Consider the following 20,182-nt stretch of genomic DNA (forward strand, 5'->3'; position numbering starts at 1 on the left):
TGATGTTGATGGTTATTTGTATGTAAAGCCAATAATTCACATAGGTTGTGTAATACTGTTGACAATACAAATTAATTTCAATGACACTATCAAAAATATTCAAAAATATATCAAGAAAGTGTGATTTGAAAGATTATTTGAGTTGTTTGTAGTAACAAAATATTAGAAGCAACCTCAATATTCCTTGAAATAGAAATGCTTAAATATCACAGGATATCCAGGTATGATTAAAATACTTACCAATAAATATAGGTATCTAATGGGAGATAGGGGAATAAAGGGACAGGAAGGGTGAAATTGGGTAGGGATCAGAGGGCAGAGTAGAAGAGAGAAGATGGAGGTTAACTAACTCTAAAGGCTTTTTTTTTTTTAAGTCATATGGAAAGCTACTATTATAGAAGCATCCTAAAATATATATGTAGTTTTTGTTTGTCTGGTTGGATTTTTTTACTCTTTGGGGGCCCACCAAACAGTTTCCAAATAAATTCAAAGAGACTTATTCTTACTTATGAATGCCTGACCTTAGCTTGGCTTGTTTCTAGCCAGTTTTTCTAACTTAAATTATCCCATTTCTCTTTAACTACATTTTGCCTATGGGCTTTTTACCTTTCTTTATTCTATATATCTTTCTTTCATTCTTACTCCATGGCTGGCTGGGTGGCTGGGTGGCTGGCCCCTGGAGTCCTCCTCTACTTTTCTCTCTCTTCCCTCTTCTCTTCTCTAGATTTCTGCTCCTATTTATTCTCTCTGTATGCCAGCCCCACCTGTTTCTCTCTCCTGCCTAGCTATTGGCTGTTCAGCTCTCTTTATTAGACCAATCAGGTGTTTTGGGCAGGCAAAATAACACAGGTTGACAGAGTTAAACAAATGTGACATAAAAGAATGCAACATCTCTTTGCATCATCAAACAAATATTCCACAACATAATCAAATGCAACTAATATTCTACAATGTATATACATATATAGAAAGTTTAAATGGGGTTATCTTATAGCAATACAACAAAAACCCTACTAGCCACCACAGACTGGCAAATGAAAGGCCCAATACCAAGAATGGATTACCTCTTTTAGAGTTGCTAGCCAAAGAATTCCCATAGACCCCTCAATGGTGCATCACATTACCAATGCTCTTGGTTACCCTCCAGAATTTGATGGTAAAACCCTTCTGCTGAAGACACTTCAGCTGAGTTATGAAATGTAGAGAGATCAAGCTGGTACTGACCTCAGACTTTTACCCCTGTTGGCTGGCTTTCATAGTGCTAAAAGGTACCATGCATGTTACCAGGGGAGACAAGGCATCATCAGTCTTAATCAGCTATGAACCCTGCAGCTGTAAACAGCTAGCCTAGCAACACATGCCTTCTGGTGCAAGAGTGGTACAAATGTTGGAAGAGTAACCAAACACTTCCTGATTGGATGTAGGGTCCACTCCACAAGAGGGAACCCACACCTAGCACTATTATTGAGGCCAAGAACCAGTGACAGCATGCACAAGACCCGCTCAAACTCAAGCCAGGCAAAACCTCAACATGGAGGAGGTAGATGGGTATGAAGTCTCCCTAGTTGAGCATCTATTGATTTCAATAGATGGAAATCAACAGATGCTGGGAAAAGAAGAGTTAGTTTTCTTTAAAGATGTAAATCCTAGAAGGTTAACCACACACTAGGTGTTGGCCTTACACCCAAGAGTATTTGGGCAACATAAATTAGGCTTGATGGGCCTCAAAAAAAAAAATGACAGGAAAAGAAAGAGCCAGAACATGTGTGGGTAGAGAGGTGGGGGTAGATCTTAAAGGAGTTGGGGGGTGGATATGATCAAAATACATTGTATGAAATTCTCAAAGAGTTAAACATTTTTAAGAGGAAGAATGAAATAGTGTTACAAGTGTAAACATGGAATTTTCATCAAGGTAGTTCATATGTAAAATAAGTTGCATGCCAATCAACAGAGTATAACTGTACACACATATATTTTCACTTTATACATACTTGTAGGAAAGGAGGGATGTACATTGTGATTGTATTTGTTAAATAATAATCATATAATCATTGGTTTGAATTTTTATTTTTATTTATTTGTGTGTATGTGTATGCCACATGTGTGCAAGGACCCACATAGTCCAGAAGAGAATGTCAGATCATCTGGAGACTAGGATGTTGGAGATACATGTGGTTGTAAGTCACCTGAAATGGATGCTGGGAACTGAATTTGGGTCCTCTGAAACAACAGGAGCACTTTTAACCACTGAACCATCTCTCAGGCCTCCTTGGTCTGCATGGCTACATTGAGCACACATGTGTGCATGCTCTATGTAACTGTAAACATAAAGTGAAATAAATCAAAGCTTCCACATGGTCTAGGCAGTTCTATGTCACTGTCACTCTTCTCTCCAACTTTTAAGGTCAAACTTAGAAGGGGAAAAATTAGCTTAAAGTAGAATATGCAACCCAAAGTACATATTCGTGAGGTTAAATGAAACATTTGTTTCTTTTGTGAAGCTCTGAAATGTGAATGACTTCCTTTGAACGCACTCATCAAATATACATCAGGTGAAATGCTGAAAGGGATGTCTGTACAATAATTATCTGGGAGGATGAAATTGGGTGCGAGGAGCCAAAGACCATCCAGCTTCTACTGAAATCATAGCTGTTCATGTAGTACATGTCCAGGTTCCATAAACCTGACTCCTGGACTTCAGTAGCTGTCAACAGAAAGAATTGAACAATTTCAGTGCATTCCTTGCATTTATTTATTATATTAATAAACTTTAGACAAGATAAAAGGGAAACAAATGGAGGTTCTACCAAACAAGGTATAAAGAAACCCTTGAGGAAAACAAAAATTAAGAGGTAAGACCATACATGAAAAACTAGAGGAATGGTCGAAGAGACGGCTCAGCAGCCAAAGGATATGCTTCTCATGTAGAGGCCCAACTGCTTATAACTCCAGTTCCATGAAATCCAACGCCTTTCCCTGGCCTTTGCTGGCAGCTGCACTTATGTGCATGTATACACACACACACACACACACACACACACACACAAATAAATAAATAAATGACAATAAAAATACCTCTTTAAAAAATCTGGAGGAAATATTTGACAACCAGTGATCAGATAATGGAGCCACTGGACACATTTTTTCAACATGCATTCGAATTCTTTGAGACCTATGGGGGGAACTGGGCCGTGATGGCGAGCACCTTTAATCCCAGAACTCAGGAGGCAGAGGCAGAGGCAGGTGGATATCTGTGAGTTCAAGGCCAGCCTTATCAACAGAGTGCACTCCAGGACAGCCAGAGCAGTTACAGAGAAACCCTGTCTCCAAAAAAACCAAACAAACAAAACAAAAAAGGACCTATGGGGGGTGTCTAGGAACATGCAGTCTTCCACCCATCGGCCAGTTGATCAAATTATAAAGCCAGGAGCCATTTTTGCTATCTCTCTTCATTCCATCACTTTGAGAAAAATTATGTCATCAATTCAACTTTCAAAGTATCTGTCAAATCTTCTCCCTGCCTTGGACTGTCCGTGCCAATACCAATGTTCTGCATTGCACACATCTCACAGTGAAGTTACAGTGATCTGACTTCTCAGTGTCATCCCTGTGCTGAACACCCTACCACAGGGCAGCTCTGTGGTCTTCAAAGCTGCTCATTCTGTGTTTTACATGTGCATTCTTTCCCATGCTGTTTAAGGGTACTGCTCTGCCATGACCTTCAGGATGGAAGTTCTTGCCATGAAACACCTTCACTTCTCCAGGTTCCACACAAGCCTCTTCTGCTTGCGAGGCTAGCTTTTCTTCCTTTCTCTCCATGCATCTGCACTCAATATTCATGTCTCACCCCTAATTTTGTCCTCACTGATTTTTCTCATCAGAACAGTTGCCAATCAATGCTTCCTCGACCACATTGTCAGCATCTTGATCTCAGGTAGCAATTACAGAACTGTGTAATTACCTACCTTTGAAGATATGCCTGTTTAATGTAGATTCCCCCTATTATGTAGAGTCCAAGAAAGTACGGAACATGTCGGCCTCATTCACCACTGTACTTCTAGTGTCCAGCCTTGATATATAGTGGTTATTCAGTAAATGAACTGATAAACATGCTTGTATAATTGGGTCCAGAAATACTCCAAAAGGATGTAAATGCCTACTAAAGTGAATATTAATAGGAATAACTATTGTTTGTGCTATTTAAAGACAGAAACAGTGCTATGTGGTTAGATATAAAGCCCTCTAAGGAGATAGAATGGCTTCCCAAACCATATAGCAGGACTGCAATGCATCATTCCACCATGTCTGCTTTACTATTAATGGATGTAACAATAACTTGTAAATGCAGCCACTAAAACGAGCAACTGATCAATACTGAATAAACTCATGACAGATTTATGTGTTCATTATAAAATACAATTAAGTCACTTTGATCTTTTGTTCTTCTTTTTCAGATGTACGTGACTTTGAATCTAGAGCTTCATGAATGTTGGGAGAATTCTCCAAGTTTTATCCATGGTCTTCCTTTGACCTTTTAGTTAAATATAGTCTCCCTAAGTTCCTCAGGATGGTTTGAACTTACTCTCTAATCCAAGCAGACCTTGAATTTATGATCTTCCTGCCTCAACCTCCCAAATAGATGAGATCTGTGGTGTAGACACCAGACCCAGCTTAATGTGATCTTTGATTTTTCTTCAGTTCAGTTGCTGCCTATGTGAGAAAGATAGATAACTAAATTCTATGACTAAATGATGAAATGGGCTCACAAAGGTCTCTAGTCACACATTACTTATGCAGCTGAGGTACCACCAACTTAGACTAAGTAGCAGTAACATGGTGGATCTCCATCTTCACAGGTTCCCCTTATTTCCTCTCCAGAACTCTTGATCCTTCCCTCCGTCCTGTGGACCACATCACCACCACCTCCCTGACTGGCTCCTGTTCTTCTTCAGAACTTTCCCTCTTAGAGTCCCTCCCCTCCATCCATAACTCACTCCCTTGTTGATCTCATCCCATCTTACAGCCTCCCTGTCCATGATGGTGGTTCCTGCCAACCTGTTTCCAGAAACTGATGACTGAAAATGTCTACCTGGCTTCAGTATCTAGTATGCTGAAATCATCTTATCCCAAACTAAACTCTTGATGTCACCACAAAGCTAGCTCTCCTCTAGTTTCCTGTCTTAATCGATAATCCCAATTAGGAGCAGGGCTCTCTATGTGACTGGCTAGAACATGTGTTTGGTCTCCCTGGTATTTGCTGAAGCTGCTGTGCTAAGATACCACATAAAGTGAGTCCTTAGAAGTCACAAGTGTAATTAGCAATGTGGAGGCCCCTGTTAACCTCAGTAAGTTTGGGGTTATGAGTAGAAGCCTGATTGGACAGATGGAAGAAAAAGCAGGAGGAGAGGAATGGAAGAAGTAAATACTCTGTGGAACTTGTCCCCTCAAATGATCCATTATTATATAGTCAGCCATCTGGTCTGCACATGTCTTTGTCATGACTTTCTGAACAAGAGAAGGGCATTTCTGCTTCAACTTCTCAGATGCCTCAGTGACATTTCAGCACTCACCTGAACCCTCTCCTATTGTTCTAACCTACTTTGCCCTATCCTGCCATCTGCCTTCATCTCAAACACCCATCATCCTCTCCACTTAGAACTGGCCCTCAGATTGTTTCCAGGTTGGACTTCTGTTGTCTCTACTAACTTGTACTAATATGGCCTCCCTTAGCTCCTGGAAGTTCTTCACACTAGCCCTCTGGCATCCAAGTCTGACTCTGGCTAGTTTGACTAATGCCATAGCCTGGATTCTCCATGACGTCACACACAAAAAAGTTGATGTACTGAGCTAAGATCTTGTGAGAAACAAAAATTCAACACATTAATGAGAATTATCACAAATGATAATTATTCTTCTCAGTTTACAATAGCATCAGGTCTTCTTAAACTCCCCATACACTAAAAATATTTTAATCTGTAGATATGGAGATAGGAATTTAGGTGATAGACAACAGGGAGGTAGATAGATGTTCAGTGATAAGCTAGAGCTGAAGAAATAAGTAGTGATGATAGAGCTATGGGGATATAGGAACTAGATATACAGATGTAGATATAGTATCCTAGTTAGGGTTACTATTGCTGTGATGAAACACCATGACCAAAGCAACTTGAAGAGGAAGGGTTTATTTGGCTTACACTTCCACATCACAGTTCATCATCAAAGGAAGACAGGACAGGAACTCAAGCAGGGCAGGAACCTGGAGGCAGGAACTGATGCAGAGATCATGGATGGATGCTGCTTACCAGTTTACTCTTAATGGCTTGCTCAACTGAGCCCAGGACCACCAGCCCAAGGATGGCCCCACCCATAATGGGCTAGGCCCTCCCTGCCCCCCATCAATCACTAATTAAGAAAATGCCCTATAGCCTGATCTTATAGAGGGCCCTGAGGTAATGGATACAGCAATGTATGGTGTTGACCTATGGTGATTGTCAGCCCTGGACCCACTAAGGAACTGAGAAGAGCCAGGTAGTGCATGGGAAGGAAACATTACAGAGTCCCAATGTGAGAAGTCTATAGCTTTGTAAAACCTTCTAGATCCGAAATTCTAAGGGTGAGTAAGAGAAATCAGAGTTGAATTAAGGCTGAAAAGGATGAATGAGAGCAGTAGCAGCATGCCAAACCGGGTCCAGAGCTAAGTGCTGGTAAGATAGGGTCTATAATCAAGTCAGCAGAAGAACTGAGAAGATTGGAGGAGCTTGGGCCCTTGAGAAAAACAAGAAATTACAGTGGAGAGCTCATATGTACCGAGTACTTATATTGTACCAAATGTCATCACATGGATTTTCTTTCCCAAATTAGGTGTGAATGTCTTCATCTTAAAAAATGAAGTGACCAAGGCAGCTGAGAGTGGATAAACAGCTCTTTTCTTTGCATACCTCATAAAGTAAAAATTAGGATTAGACATCAAGCAACCAGTTCACATACTGTTTGCTGGTGTCTCCCTTCACTTAACTGGACTCCATTGACAATTCTTTCAGAGGAAAATATCTTGAGGACCTCTTCCATACCATATGCTGTTTATGCATAGTGCTAGAGCTCCCAGCCTGTTTCTGCTGTGTAGCCCACAATCCAGTGGGAACTCATTATGGAGTGGCAATCTTGGAGCAGTGATTTCTGCAAGCATTAGGTGCATGGCAGTAGCATTCATGAAGTGCCAGGCTTCTGAATGCCTACTGAGCTTCATGCAGCATACTAAATGTTCACAAATGTCATAGATGACAAAATGGGACCTTTATTTTATGCATGCTAACTTCTCAGCAGTTGTCAGCACAGGGGGAAAAAAACTGAAAACTTCAGGAGTAGCCCTAAGCAGTCTAACAAGGCAATGGAGGTGTCCTAAAGCCTTGTTTGCATCTAAAGTGAAAGTAGACCAGTTGGCCCAAATGGGATCATCAGGAAGAAGCCAGGAGATTTCCAGTAAGTACATGGCTTGAGAGTTTGGATGAAATCCAAGCCCCAAATGCTTACATCAGAGTCATCTAAAGAAAGCATAGAAAGAATGAGATTGTAACTAAGAAAGGTCAAACCTAATCAATATAACCCCATCGGAACATATATGTTAAAGGAAAGAATGGTTTGAATAGAACTTTGAAAGGGGTTTAGCAGAGTAGAGATCTAGATTTTACCAGTGCTAATCCAATTTTGCCTGACAGATCACCAGAAAGGACTTAGCTCCCTGTTTGTGGGAATCTCTCTTAATATTATCTCAGGATCTTTGCTTCAAATTCCATGTATATGTGTAGTCTTCCAACTACTAATAAGACCTTGGCATCAGAAATTAGTATCTAGATTCCAGAGAAATGATTAAATTGGAAGTCTTAACACAGACATCAATCTTTTATAAATATGAGTAACATTTATCTTTGAGAAGCTGAACTATCACTGAGGGAAAAATTCTGCAAGATGGTAATATCTAAGCTTAGTCATTTTCTGGGACCTGATACATAGATTTAGAAGAACAGAAAGCCAGGAACTGGGTTATGAGGAAATGGATATCATGCTCTTAGGGGACACTCTGATGAGGCTGTTCTGTGATGTGTTTGTAACTGTGCTAATTGTCAATCTTAAGACAGGAAAGGCAAAAGAGATAAGGGAAGAAGAGTCAAGGGACAGCAGGACAGGGCACAGGAAGGATGGACATGGTGAAAAATGACATGTCTGTATGGAGAAATCTCACAGTGAAAGCCACACGTAAGTACAACTACTCTGCACCTGTAACTAGTTTAAAATCCATAAGAGACGCTGCTTAGAAAGTGGATTAGCAGTCAATCATGAGTCACAACTGGATTTGTCTCGCTGTTGGCCACTGGAGGAAGATGGGGAGACTCTTTTTACCTTCTGGAATACACAAGTGAGAAACAACTCCTGGGACTTTGCTGCCCAGCTCAGCTTTGGTACAAAGCCAATGCTACTGGACTTTGCTCTGGTTGATTTTATATATCATCTTTTCTTAAAATTTTTACAATTTTTGTCTTTATTGCTAAAGAACTGTTTTTTTGGTTTGTTTGTTTTTGCATCCTTGAATTTGCATTGAGAAAATGAACTCTACCTCCATGGAGTTGGCATTTGAGGCACCTGTGTGGATCTGGGATGTCTCTGAGATGTGCTTTTCTTGTGTTGGAGGCTTGATGCTGAAGATCATCTATATCAGGTGCAGCTACATTGATTTCTGTGGCAGGGAGTCTCTCTCTCTCTCTCTCTCTCTCTCTCTCTCTCTCTCTCTCTCTCTCACACACACACACACACACACACACACACACACACTCTCTGTCTCTCTCTCTCTGTGTCTGTCTGTCTCTGTCTCTGTCTGTCTGTCTCTCTCTCTCTGGTTGAGGGCTTGCCTTAGGTACCCAAAATGAATCATTAAAGTGTCGCACAGGCTTCCACAATCCGGTGTTTAGTAGATACCCATGAACCTGATATGTAAATGATAGCCAATGGAACTTTGGAAACAATACAATTTTCAAGAAAAATTGGACTTTTTTAGTTATGTAGTTTTAATTTCAAGTGAGTTTCTTTGTAATCAGGATACCTTCAAATTTACAATCTTCTTTCTTTTTAATTTTTTTAAAATAAATTTATTTATTTTACATTCCAGCTATAGTTTTGCCTCCCTCCTCTCCTCCCAGTCCCTCTCCCTAACCCCTCTATTCCCAACCCCTGCCCCCAATCCACTCCTCCATTTCTGTTTAGGAAAGGGCAGGTCTCCCATGAGTATCAACAAAACATGGCATATCATACTGCAGTAAGACTAAGCACCTTCCCCATGTGTTAAGGCTGGGGAAGGTCACTCAGTATGAGGAGTAGGGTTCCAAAAGCCAGTAAAAGAGTAAGAGACAGCCACTGTTCCCACTGTTAGGAGTCCCACAAGAGGACCAAACTACACAGCTGTCACATCTATGCAGAGTGCCTAGGTCAGTCCCATGTAGGCTCCATGGTTGTCAGTTCAGTCTTTGTGAGCCCCTATGAACCCATGTCAATTGATTCTGTGAGTTTTCTTGTGATATCCTTGACCCCTCTAGCTCCTACAATTCTTCCTCCCTCTGCAGGATTCCCTGATTCCACCTAATGTTTGGCTGTGGGTCTGCATCTTTCCATCAGTTGATGGATTAAGCCTCTCTGATGACAATTGGGTTAGGCACCAATCTGATCATAGGAAATGACCAGTTCAGGCTACATATCCACTATTGTTAGGGGTCTTAGCTGGGATCAATCTTCCTGTCTCTACCTGTTAGGAGTGCTAGGATTACAAATATGTGCCACCAGGTTCCATTTTGGCGTGTGTGTGTGTGTGTGTGTGTGTGTGTGTGTGTAATGTTTTAGTCTACTGTAGTGGTACATGTAATGCCATCCAAGTACTTGGGAGGCTGAAGCAAGAGGATTGTGAGTTTGAGGTCAGCCTGGGCTACATCAGGAGTCTCTATCTCAAGACATAAACAAAAATTATTTTCACATAACATAACCTTCTTACTCATTTTATACAGTTAGTAGGGTTAAGTATACTCACACTGTTGTACAAGAGGTTGCTAATCTATCTCTTTCATCTTGCAAGACAGAATTATGGACCCATTAAACAGTAGCTCCCTGTCCCCTATCTCCAGACCCTCAGCAAGCACCCATTTCCCATTTCATTCCATTTGACTCTTCATGTACTTCATATATTAATGGAATCATAGTGTTGGCCTTCTGCTGACTGGCTTACACTGTGCTTTTAATGATAACCTCCTTCTCAACTGTACCTCCCTGTGGGTAAGAAGGAGAAGCACCATCATGATAGCAGTTAACTTTCACGTTGATTAGCCAGTCAGCATGCTGGGCTCCTTCCCGGGATCTCAGTACTCACAATGGCCTTACTCTTGGTGCTTTCCAAGTGAGGACCCAGGACTAGATAGGCCAAGTAACTATCCCAGTGCCACACCAGGAGTGTTAACACTTTGTTCACACTTACCACCATCAGACCTTTACCACTAGAGCACACTGCCTCTCGCCTACCTTTGTAATCTGCCTGCAGTATAAAGGCATTCTCTCCCAAGGTGGCCAGATACTCCTCAGATGAGAACACTGGTGAAGTCACTTTGCATTTCACAATATCTCCCAAGCACTTGTCCTCAGAATGTACACAGGCTGACATGCATTTCTACAAGGAAATTCGATGTGGTTAGCATAGTAGATGCCCTTGGACCCTCCCTCAATCTGAGCCCACTGACATCTTCCAGGGATATTTTCTAGGTGCCTGATGGTTTCTCTGTCAGGGTCCCTGAGTCTTCAGGTACACAATTGTGTCAGCTTGCCTAGCCAGCACGCTAGGCATCTGAGAATCCATCTGGGGGATGTTATCATGTCTGGGATGGGGGTGGGAGGTAAATATCCCACCTGCCCTGGGCCTTGCTCCTTCTTTGCATTCCTCCACCCTTCCCTGTCCCTGTGTCCCCATCTGTACTTCCCAGGATGACTCAATAAGCTTCTTTCTTAAGAAGTTTTCCCTTTGTATCAAGTCCACCAGGGATCCCACACTGTCAGTCAACAAACACAAAAACGGAATTGCAATGCCTGTCACTCCTCACTTTATTATTTTGAGCAGAAGTGTATCCTCAGAACAGATGTGTGTTTGGAACATCCAGGGAGACACCATCTTGACAGGGGGGTCTCGGGTAAACACGACTCTGAGTTAAACACCTCATCTGCCATAGCATGGAAACACTCAATTCCAAAGGAACTTTGCCAGCCTTGTTCAACAGCCCCCTGGTAAATGCTGCAGACACTGAGTCATTTTAAACAACAAACAGCATAAATTAAATTTGAACTGCAGTGTACATGTCATTATTGGCTCTTTACAGAATAAGTGCAATACAAGCTGAGCAGACCTAAAAGGCAAGTCATTTCCTCTGTTTCTGAGGAAGCCACCTGTGGGTCGCTGTTTACAGGTCCTAAGCGTCACCCTTGGAGCACCGTCAGGGGGTGCACAATGGATCTGCATGCCTTTTCCATTTATACCACTATTGAGATAAATGAGGCATTCATGAGAAATAAAACAGTAAATGCATGTTACACATCAGTTTATAAAAGGCGCAGAGCTATTCATCCAAAAGAGAAATACCCACATTGAACTCATTAGAAAATGATGAAAACACCATTTTGTCACAGTCCTAAACAGCTGGTTCTAGTCGAGGTGAATGGAAGTTAATCAATCATAAACAATCAAGCAAGTGCCCTGTTGGACATTTCCTCTTAGCAAGCAGCAGTCTACAGCACACCTACGGAAACATGGCAGACACACCTCACAAACGCCAGAGTGGGAAAGGAGGGTCTTCAGTGGCCTAGGAGTCCTTAAGTACAAATGATGCCTCCATCTGTGAAGACTCACACAGGAAACTCAAGAGAGAAGCAGAGGCAAGCCTAGTCCAGAACAAAGGATTCCACAGCAAATATTTGCACTTTCAGTTCCTTAAGGAAGTGCTTTTCTGGAGGAGCTGTGCATAGCATGAAGGAAGGAAAACAGAATTTGACTAGAGGACGCTTCTAAGTGGTAAAGAAGTTGCTTTTCAGTCAAAATTGCTCGGGAAATTACCACGCTATCATCTGCACTGGTAACAACCCCTCAGTGCATCCTTCCACGGCAACTATGGAAGAATAAGTAATAGGGAAAGGGGACAAACTATAGGATGAGATCACAGTGAATGATCGCCTTCCATTTCACAGAAGGAAGGAAGCTCGAGAGAAGGTAAGTGGAGACTTTTTCTCATTTAGTCTGGACTGTTTCCATCTTCAGAATGCCATCCCAACAATCCATTCTGCTTGTCTGCCTTATCTATCACTAGGTGTGTCCATGGTGCCTATTTTTAGAGTGGAAGATTCTGGAGGAGGAGAGTATGATTTATTCATGGATAATGCAGTGGTATTTGTGGGAGGGAACTAGAAACAAGCATCTTTGTGCTGCTATGAGAAGGGAGGCAGTCTGCTTCGTTATGTGTGCTGTTGTCACCACCATTGTAAGGAGCCTGCTAGAGAATAAGATGCTGTCTGTAGTCACAGGTAGACACAACGCCCTCTGCAAATATGGATGATATCTTGAGATACTGACCTGTTGAATGTCGACTCTGGCCTGTCAGTGAAGTCCAGCAGAACTTTACAATCATTGCAGTGAAGTCCAGAGCTATCATTAGAAGACATGAATATAAATAAATATAAAAATATATGCCAGGCCTGTCATCTTTCAATACCAACATCTTAAAACCTTGACCTTTATAAAAAAGTCAATTTGAAAATGGTCAAATATTATGTAGATTACATGGCATATGACTGAACCTTTTAGGATAAAAAGTATTATTTCAGCTTAGTGCCTTGTGTTCAGTTAGCATATGAAGCTTGGATGAACAATTATAGCAATAATGTTTTTTCAATGAGCTCATACTCTGTATAGGGATATCAATTACTTTTACAGAAAGTGGTAACTAAACATATAAAACACACCTATGAATCAGTATATCTTTATATACAGTTATGTCTGATACAAAAAATGTGTGCTCATCTTTACTCTGAAGCAGCCCTCAACTTGTCTTTTTCAATAACAGCAGTATGTGTAGCTATGTAAGAGGAACACAACTCCTCTGACTTGTGGAAGAATAATACATATGTATACATGTTCAACAGTTACTTTTCTTGATGCTCTGGCCAAACCTTAACAAACTGGCTCTCAGTTTGAGATCACAGTCCTAACGGCATCAGAAGCAGGAGCTGCTGGGCATATTGGTACTGTAGTCAGGAAGCAGAGAGGGGGATGGATAATGCCCTGCACTCCACTTGCTTGCTTTCTTTTTATTTGTCTGGGACTCTAGGCCATGGAATGACACCCATACTCAGAGTGGGTGTTCCACCTTCTACCAGAGTGAGACCCTCCACTGGAAATGCCCTCACAGACTCACCCAGATGGTTGTCTCCTGGGGAAATCTAAATCCTATCAGAATTAACCATTGCAACCTTTGTCTTTTTATTTCTTACTTCCTGCAAAAATTATCAACACATCTACTCAATCAGAGTATAAGTTTACTGAGCGAGAAGGAAGGGCCTTGTTCTCATTTTGGGAGATGATGCATGCGAATATTTGAGTGTAATCAGCTTTTGGTACCTGCAATAAATACTTGACATAATCATTTTGTTTAAGAAGAGTTTATTTTCGCTCTTGGTTTGGAAGGTTTCAGCCCATGGTTGGTGAAATCCATTGCTTCTGTGCCTGATGCAAGCTCTTGAGTTTCTGGTTCCACTGACTGTCTGATTTGCTGAGACACTTGCTGAAGTGAGAATAGAAATGCCCTGCAGAAGTAAGAATTGAAATATGGTAATGAGCTCGTTTTTCACAGATAATAATAAAGATAATGCTGTATAAGCCGCTTCAAGAGTAACCCTAAAGCTGGATTAACCCAAGTCAGCACTCTTAGAATAGATCATTGGCAACTGGCTTACTGTTATAAACACAGAATGAGAGCACACACACATACACACACACACACACACACACACACACACACACACACACCACACCACAACACAGTCTTGCCCATTCTCGTCTCACAGAACAAGATTCTCTATGGTTCAGTACAGGTGGCTGAGGCACTGTCAGAGTAGGAAGCAGCTGTGCTGAGCTATGTGTCTTTGTCAAAGGTTGTCACCTCTTCTGTGCTGAGAACACCATTGTGCCTGTGACCTTAGTCAGCTTGCCGAAGTGATTGCCTATCATTTCAGCTCTCTACAGAGTTCTATTTCCTTGACCTGCTTCTTGATGACTATTTAATGTTTCTTGGCCTCAAAGTTAGAAAGGCAATAGAAGTTGGATCTTTCTTAACATGAGCCTCCACTAAATGTGCTTCCTCTGACAGGCCAAGGGGCTGGTCCCAACACAGGTTCAGGTCTGCTCAGTGGGTTAAGGGTTCTGAGTCCTGAAGACCCAGTTGCTACTTTCTTGCCTCAAGAGAGGGTTGGGCTGTGTGGTTAGCACTCTGGTCCTTTCTAACTTAGCCTTTTGCCAAGACTGAAGTGTTCAAAGATGTCAACTTTTAAAAACCATATTTTAATTACATATTGATACCGAGGATGGTGTTTTTAGCAAAGACAAGTACATTCAAATATAAGTTATTTTGCAGCCCTAGTTTCTGCCAAGAAGTTCATGAAAATGCTTGCTTTCATGCCTAAATAACTCTAGTAAATGGCAAGTGGATAGTACACTGGGTTTATATCACAAAGGAACTTGTATGTAGTATTTGGGATGCTGGACAGAATTTGGATAGTATACAAGTCCCAGAAAGACTTTAAACAAAGCTCAGTGGACATCTTCCCCTTTTCCTTGTTCCCTTCTGCCCCTCAACCCCAGGAAAAAAGAAGCCAGTTAAGGGGAATCACACTCGAAAAGGAAGCCTGGTGCTCTCACATCTCTACTTTTTTGAACATGGTCTGAGTGTGCCCATGGTTTCTGAAGAAGTCAAGAGGTGACTGCTCAAGACAACAGCAACATTAGCCCTTTCATTTGGTCTGCACTATCTCTGACTGAATACACTAAGAAGCTCCACTACATTGTGTTTTCTGTCATGACTAACTGTCATTTGCCCATTACCTCTTCTTGATGGCTATGTAACATCCTATTCTTTCCACTGAGCTCATCCATGGCCCTTGCTTTCCCTCAACTTCATTGTCATATCCTGCATAGTTCTCATCATACACTATTGTGACTATTCCATGTGATTATTTCCCGACCAGCTCTATGAATTCCAAGAAACTAACAACAGACCAAACTCATGTTAGATTTTCAATAAACATCCATTGATTGGAATGAACTGAACTGAACTGAAGATATATCAATTACTTTTCTCATTGCTGTTATCAAATTCATGACAGACACCACCTAAGGGGGGAATGATTTATTTCAACTCATGATTTCAAAGGGTTCTAACCATCTACTGGGAAAGGCCTGGTGAAGCAACTCATATCATGGAAGACAGAATGCAAAGGGAAGTGGAATACATTTGGGACCAGAGCAAGATACAGCCTGAAGGACCCTGACCCCAGTGACCTACTTCCTAGAGAGACCCCACCTCCTACATTTCAGCATAGTTGATAATATCATCATATTATGAATGCATCAAGGATTAATCCATTGATTAGGCCAGCGTCTTCATGATCAAATTGTTTCTGGAAATGCTCCCACAGACACATTCAGAGGTATGCTTCCCAAATCTCCATGGTAATTAGATTCTTTATACAGTCCAGTTGCCATGGACATTGACCATCCCAGGAAAGTGACTTGAGTGCTACTTCTTTCTTCAGAGCATTTAAACAACTTGTGGGAAGAGGTGACAGTTTCCTCTTCAGACCAGAACAAAATGGTAACTGTGAACACACTCATGCCTCTTCTGAATAGGGAAACACATGTGGCCAAATAGCATAACACCAGGTAGCATGTAGAAGAAAGAAAAAGCAAAACAAAACTGAAAGAGTTCAGGAGGTGAGGCAAGAGGATCTCATCTTCAAGAACAGCCTGGACTACACAGGGAGTTTGAGGAGAGCCTGGGCTACATAGTAAGACCCTGTCTTAAAAAAGAAAAGAAAAGAAAGGAAGGAAGGAGGGAAGGAAGGAAGAAAAGAAACAGAAAAGAATTGGGAAAAGCAATCATTTAAAAGCCAACAAAAGGCAAAAGATCATCTACTTACACCAGGTGAAGTCTGAGACTAGCCCCCATTTGCCTTTAGGTTTTGCTGGAGGCTCTTTCTCACAGGGATGGTGGGAAAACCCTTGGGGCAGTTGACCCCTCCCTCTCAGGTCAGAAACAACAGCTAAATCAGTCCAAGCTGGAACAGACCACAGATGAGACAGGTTGTTCATGTCTCTTCTCTCATCTCCATGTTCACAACAGTCTTTTCTTGCATGTCCCTGAAGTACATTTTCTACCATGCATTTTCTGTGATTTGTCAACTTCCTGTCCTCTCCTGCTGCACTGCTGTCCATGTGACTGGCTTTACTTCACATCAACCAATTAGTACACACAATATCTTCTTTTTGTTGATGTTGTTGTTTTTCCTGAGACAGGGTTTTTCTGTGTAGCTTTGCACCTTTCCTGGATCTCGCTCTATAGCCTAGGCTGGCCTCAAACTCACAGAGATCTGCCTGCCTCTACCTCCCAAGTGCTGGGATTAAAAGTATGAGCCACCCTACTTGGCAATATCCTCTCTTTTTAAAAGATGTATTATATTATTTGTGCATGTGTATTGTGTACATGTGTACATGTGTGTGCATGTGTATGTGTGTGCATGTGCATGTGTGTACATGTGTATTGTGTGCATGTGTATGTGTGTGCATGTATATGGTGTGCATGTGTATGTGTGTGCATGTGTATTGTGTGCATGTGTATTGTGTGCATGTGTATGTGTGTGCATGTATATGGTGTGCATGTGTATGTGTGTGCATGTGTATTGTGTGCATGTGTATGTGTATGTGTGTGCATGTGTATGTGTGTGCATGTGTATTGTGTGCATGTATATGTGTGTGCATGTGTATTGTATGCATGTATATGTGTGTGCATGTATGTGTGTGTGCACTTGCAGCATGTTCTCTCCTTCCACGTGGGTCCGAGGAGTTGAACTCAGGTCATCAAGCTTCACAGCAAGAGCCTTTACCTGCTGAGGCATCTCAGCAGCACTCAATATTTTCTATACATCCATTTGAACAGTGAGTTCAAACATAATGACAACAGGATTTATCAATCACTTTACACATGCTACGTAAGAAAAATTCAAATTAGTAGAAACTCAAGTAATTTTAGGCTTTAAAGGCAACAGCACTTTTTGAAAATGAAAAATTGTAAGTAATTTTAAGCCTTTTTAGTACCAGAGGGCTTTACTCAAATGTTTGACACTGATAAGCACACACATACACACACACACACACACACACACACACACACACACACACACACACACCATCTATACAATGGCATCAATACTAAAACTAACCAGTCATTTCTCTTCCCATCACTCCATAGACAGTACAGTATAACAACTATTTACACAACTCTGCCTTGCATTGAATTGAAGATCATAAGTATCCCACAAATGACTTAAAGTCTAAAGGAGTGGTTCTCAACCTTCCTAATGCTGCGACCCTTTAATACAGTTCCTCATATTGACCCCCCAATCATAAAATTATTTTCATTGTTACTTCATAACTGCAATTTTGCTACTGTTATGAATCATAATGTAAATATCTGATGTGCAGGACATCTGATATGTGACCCCTATGGGGGTCATGACCCACAAGTTGAGAATTGCTGGTCCTGGAGTTAGTTTGGTATTGGCTGGTGTTCCTAAAACCAGTCTCTACAGATACTCAAAAACTATAATCAAACTGAAGAACAAAACCAAGAATGACTTTTAAAATCCTGTATGATGTAACTATTTTTCTTCATTAACGTTAGCATATTTTATTCAGAATTGATCAAACTCTAAAATAATTCACATTTTTCACTTAAAATATAAAGGAGGCACTTAAATTCTGTTCCTCTTTAGGTGTTTCATTTCAGATATTAAGCTTACTAAAATTGCACTGATTTTGCTATTTGGCAGTTTCACCCAGGTATATATGCACTCTGATTCTCAATACATACACTCTCATCACTACAAGTGCCTCTTCTGGGTTCACGGCTTTCAGTCTTTCCTATGACCCACTTGTAACAAGGGCTATCTGTGTGTCCCCTGAACTAGAATCCTCCTTTGGAGTATGGTGATCACCAGGGGGCATGTCACTGAAGGCAATGACTCCACCTCCGTGAATTTGTCAGTAGCAAGTAGCTGAGCAGCAAAGGGTGGGCCCCCTGTGAAGCCCTTCTCCACCTGCACATCTCATATGCTTTCTTGTGAGTACTTTACAATACTTCAGTATTTTTTAAAGGTTTTATGTAGTGAGTCTTTCTCTGCCCCACCAGCCAGCTCCCAAATAATGACATGGAGACTTCTTATTAATTATGAAAGCTCAGCCTTTAGCTTAGGCTTGTCCACTAGTTCTTACAACTTAAATTAACCTGCTTTTATTCATCTACATTTTACCATGTGACTTTTTACCGATTTTTCATTCTGTATTTCCAACTCCCTCCATGTCTCCTTGGTGTCGCCTCTGTGCCTCAATTATCTCCTCCTACTTCCTCTCTCTGCCTGGAAGTCCCACCTATACCTCCTGACTATCTATTGGTTGCTCAGCTCTTTATTAAACCAATCACAGCAATGTATCTTCTCACGGTGTACAAATATCCCATAACTGTTTTATTTATTTATTTTACATGTATGGCGTTTTGCTTGCATGTATGTCCTTGTACCACTAGTATGCAGTGCCCACAGAAGCCAGGAGAGATCATCAGATTCCCTGGAACTAGAGCTATAGATGGTTGTGAGTCATAATGTTGGGGCTGGCAATTCAACCTTAGTCTTTCTACATGCCTCCTCCAGAAGAGCAACCAGTGCTCTTAATCAATGAGTCATCTCTCCAGTCCCAGTATTGTTATGAACTTTTTTGCTATCTAGGTAGCAAAAATTTTCTTACATGTCACATGCCTTTTAAAACCTTGAATGTGAGCCTGGGCGGTGGTGGCGCACGCCTTTAATCCCAGCACTCAGGAGGCAGAGGCAGGCAGATCTTTGTGAGTTCAAGGCCAGCCTGGGCTACAAAGTGAGTTCCAGGAAAGGCAGAAAGCTACACAGAGAAACCCTGTCTCAAAAAAACAAACAAACAGACAAACAAACAAACAAAACCTGGAATGCACACTTGAATTACGGTTGTTGATGATGTTCATGCTATTTAACTGGACAATGTTGTTCTTTATTGCCTTGCTTGCACATCTAAGGAAAGAATTTACTGATGTTCTGAGCCCCAGGCATCCTCACTTACCTGGACCCTTTCTTAGAGTTCTGGAAGGATACTAGTCATGTGCTACCCAGGCCATAACTCTTGCTAAAGTTGAATATTTCAGGAACCCTCAGTCTTCTTTCATTCCTACTCCCTTGCCCTTATACCAGACTTCACAGTCAGTGGTGTCAGAGGGCAGCTAATGTCCTAACTAAAGCTGAGATCTAGATACATTGGGTTTGCTGGATACATTTCTGTGATTTGCTCTCATTTCTGACTATAGACTAGGCACAGCTAATGTGTCTCTGTAGGAGAGCTTCCTGGAGTAAGCACTCTACTTGAATACATTGTCTATAAAGACACTATGCTTGGAGCCTGATGAAACTGACTGCAACATTGTAAGTGCAAAGTGTGGTTCTCATTGACGCCTGCTCATGAGAAAAAGCTCCTGATACTGAGTGTGTTAATCAGCTTCCTAGTGCCGTAAACAAACAACCAAGAGGATAACTTTACAAAAAAGGAAGGTTGCCGGGATACCATTCAGTGGTTAGTGTGGTCCACTGTTTAGTATGGTCCAGGCCATGGGTTCACACCCCAGCACTGCCCTAGGAGGGGGAGGGGGAGGAGAAAGGAAACAGAAGTAAGAAGAGTTTATGGTAGCAAGAGAGATCAGAGTCCCAGAATGCAGATCATTTTGGAAGGTAATTACTTCTTCAGCGACTTAAATCTCCTTCTGGGCCC

General features: G+C 41.5%; 1 long non-coding RNA gene across 1 annotated transcript in view; it reads right to left on the reverse strand.

The window, feature by feature from the left end:
- Nucleotides 1–2,147: 2,147 nt before the first annotated feature.
- Nucleotides 2,148–20,182, reverse strand: part of LOC118583566 — a 31,341-nt gene continuing 13,306 nt past the window's right edge. Inside the window, exons 3-6 of the long non-coding RNA XR_004944958.1 lie at nucleotides 13,688–13,872; nucleotides 12,644–12,715; nucleotides 10,555–10,699; nucleotides 2,148–2,704 (exon numbers count right to left, since the gene is read on the reverse strand). This is a non-coding gene — a long non-coding RNA (uncharacterized LOC118583566). The remainder of the gene's footprint in view (nucleotides 2,705–10,554; nucleotides 10,700–12,643; nucleotides 12,716–13,687; nucleotides 13,873–20,182) is intronic.

Source organism: Onychomys torridus, chromosome 5, assembly GCF_903995425.1.
Source record: "Onychomys torridus chromosome 5, mOncTor1.1, whole genome shotgun sequence".
Lineage (NCBI taxonomy): Eukaryota > Metazoa > Chordata > Mammalia > Rodentia > Cricetidae > Onychomys > Onychomys torridus.